Here is a 3,735-nt window from a genome sequence, read left to right on the forward strand (position 1 = left end):
TACGCTTCCACACACATAAGTTTCTCGTGTATATAACAGAAAAAGAAAGAAAATAATAATAGAATTATGATAATTTTAATAAATAATAAAAACTATAAAACAAAATACTATGGAAAGCAAAAATGATGTTTTTTTTAGGAAAAAAGGACCTACCTACTACGAGATAATTCGTAGCGTTCTTTCCCAGACGACAACTATGAGATAACTCGTTGGTCCTTTTTCTCCTTAAAAATATCATTTTTGATTTTTGATGATACCAATGATCTAGAAATAGAGTTTTTAGTAATATAATGTGAAAAAATCAAAATGTCATTTTTGGACAGTTTTCAGAAAATGGCCTTGGCAGTCAACGCCAAATGATTTATTGTCTAATTTTGATAAATATACTTTAAACTAATATTTATTATAAGTATATGGATAGGAGCATCAAGTGCCTTCGTTGTCTTTTGTAAATAATGATATTAAGAACTAAAATGACTCATACATTTTTTGCTTGCCACAATCTCCTCTTAGTATAGATATGGCTGTCCCAAAAGAACAATAGACACCAAACACACACACAGGCTGGTTCAACAACGGACGACCGCAAGTTTGTCAAAGCAGCTTGGCACTCAGGTGGACGTGGTGAAGGACATAGATAAATGCGCATAGTCACAAAGTGTTGTTAATTGGGCCACTGTGGCAAAGTACGCATATTACGCTAAATAAATAAATCAGCGAGGCAGACAGACACACATATGCAAACAGGCGCTTGAATGTGGAGCACAATGTCAATGAATGCAGACACTTAGCTGATGGTGAGCGCTGAATAATGTTGAAATACATATGCATGAGCTTAAAATTATGTATGTGAGTCTTTGCATTGTGACCCTAAATATGCAATAAATTCAGCAAACTTTCATTCCACTCTCAGGCTCCTTTGTGTGTGTTTGTTGCGGTGTGTGGCAAAAGTTTGGCAACTGCAATTAACATTCGTCGCATTAGCACACAGCCGCGTACACGCGCACACAGCCATGCAAACTTGAATATGCTGTGAAAATACCATTGAAGCAATGTGGCACTGTTGCAGCGGTTAAAGTGGTGGCATGGCAACTAGGCAACATTTTGTGACACCCACTTAGGTGACGTTAATGTTTAAATGCACGTTCGTAGTGTACCCACTTAGCTGTAAATGTTGCATAGTTTTTTTTTTTTTTTTTTTTTTTATAGTAGGGGGAAGCATTGAAAGCCGGAGTGCGGAACTTTAATCCGCTAAACCTAACCTACTCCCAACTCAAGACTCTTCCACGGAACCACTGATTAAGTATTACTTCGTGGGAGGGACAAGACATTTAAGTCTCCTCTATTGCGCGGACTGACGGACGCCTATTCTGTTGAAAAGATCTCAGTTTGGTCATTATGAATGCTGACGCTTCGCTGACAGCTTTCCATTTATCAGTCGACTGACACATGAGTGTCGTTAAATTATCGACCGTAAAACTACCACCTAGTGTGGTTTTTAGCTTTTCCCTTGTATTCGTAAATCGAGGGCAATAAAATAATACATGCTCAGAGTCTTCTATATACCCTGCGCATGTCGGACAATTCGGACTGATGTCGTTGTGGAATCTGAAAAGGTAGCTTCTAAAGCATCCATGTCCACTAAGAATTTGGGTCATATGAAAGTCTAGGTCCCCATGTCGTCTGTCTATCCATGAGTGGATGTCTGGTATAAGTCGGTGGGTCCATCGCCCTTTGGATGAGGAATTCCACCGCTCCTGCCACATTTTAGTGCTCTTGTTTCTCTCCTCGATCCTTGCCGATTCTGTTTTGGGCGTTGATAGCTGATATAGACGCTCGAGTTCGTCTCCCTGGATGTCAATGGGCGGCATGCTGGCTAATACTTCAGCAGCGTCGGTTGATATAGTCCGGAAACCACTTATTACTCGAATTGCAGAGAGCCTATGCACTGCAATTATTTGTTTAGCATACGCTTTTATATCCATTGCCTGTATCCAAACTGGTGCCGCATACAGTATTGCGGAACTCAATGCTTTCGCTATTAGGAATCGCCGGCTGGAACGCACACAGCCTCTATTGGTCATCATTCTCGATAGGGCATTATAGATTTTATTTGCCTTCGCGGAAGAATACTCCAGGTGTTCTTTAAATTTTAATTTGGAATCCAATATTACTCCCAGATACTTCAATTGCGGCTGTGAGGTAATCTCGCACTCCCCTATAGTGAGCTCTATTCGTTCTTCTATCTTCCTAGTACTTATGAGTAAAACTTCTGTTTTTTCCTCCGCCAGTTTCAGACTCACAGAAGAGAACCATTGGCGTAGACCATTTATGCACTCATTACATTTAATTCTCAGGTCGGCTAAATGTTTGGCTACTGCTACCACCATGAGATCATCCGCATAAGCTACTAGTTTGATATCTGTTGGTTGCTGTCTTTTTAGCACCCCATCGTACATAAGATTCCATAATAGTGGGCCTAACACTGAGCCTTGGGGTACACCACTCGAGATAGAGTAGCGTTTGGTGCCTTCGTTCGTCTCAAAAATCAGCCTTCTGTTTTTAAAGTAACTCGTTATTATGTTTATGAGGTATTCAGGGACCCGTATTTCATCCAGGGCTTTGATTATGTGTGCCCATTTTGCTGAGTTGAACGCATTCTTGACATCCAGGGTAATCAAGTCGCAGTACTTTTTTGTGCCACCTTTCCATCTTTTGCCACTTACTGCACATCTCGCCGTATCGACGACTTCTCGTAGTGCGTCAGTAGTGGATCTCTTCTTTATAAAGCCGTATTGTCTCTCTGATAGTCCACCGGCTTTCTGGATTGCTAACTCCAAGCGATTTCGTTTTATACTTTCGTACACTTTACCCATTGTGTCGAGCATACACAGGGGTCGGTACGATGAAGGTTCTTCAGGTGGTTTCTTTGGTTTTGGGAGCAGAACCAAACGTTGTACTTTCCAAGAGTCGGGGAATACCTCTTCCTTTAAACAAGCGTTGTACATTTTAGCGAAAACTCGGGGTTTTAGGCTTATGGCTTCCTTCAGAGCTCTGTTTGGTATGCCATCCAATCCAGGCGCTTTGGTGTTTTTGATTTTCCTTGCTATTGCCAATAGTTCGTCTTCCGTGACTAACGGGGGTGACTCTGCGGCTTCGTTTCGCCGCTTGGCATATGAAATCCGGTCGTGTTTCGGGAATAGTGTTTCGACGACCTTTCCCATAAAAGAGGCATCTTTAGGTTGCTGCTGCTTGTTTTAAAATCTGGACATGCATATTTTGTATGCAGTACCCCAAATGTTGCATAGTAGTTGTTGGTAAATGTTGTGCTCTATGTGTATGTGTGTGTGCAAAGGCACACATACGTATAAGAATTTATTTTATTTTAATTAATGCTCATTCAATCGAATTATTTCACAATTATATTTCAAAAATGTTATTTTGTTTGCATGCTACTTGCCACATGTGGCATATGTATTTCTGTTGCAAATAAATGTTAATTTTTTTTGTTGGAATCCAGCAGAAAGTAATTTTTAGACCTTTTCAGAAATATATTAAGTTAATGTGACTAAATGTATGCCATAAAAGAAACAAGTGATTGGAATAAGCCGGAAAATGGAAATAAAGGAAAAGACAACCATGTACAGCTCCAAAAAAAGAGCCAATAGTTATTGAATAACCACGCAGCTAGTTCTAGTGAATAGAGTTCAAGTGTAGGTAGTAGGTAGGTAAACT

The sequence above is a fragment of the Bactrocera dorsalis genome, chromosome 3 (assembly GCF_023373825.1).
Source record: "Bactrocera dorsalis isolate Fly_Bdor chromosome 3, ASM2337382v1, whole genome shotgun sequence".
Lineage (NCBI taxonomy): Eukaryota > Metazoa > Arthropoda > Insecta > Diptera > Tephritidae > Bactrocera > Bactrocera dorsalis.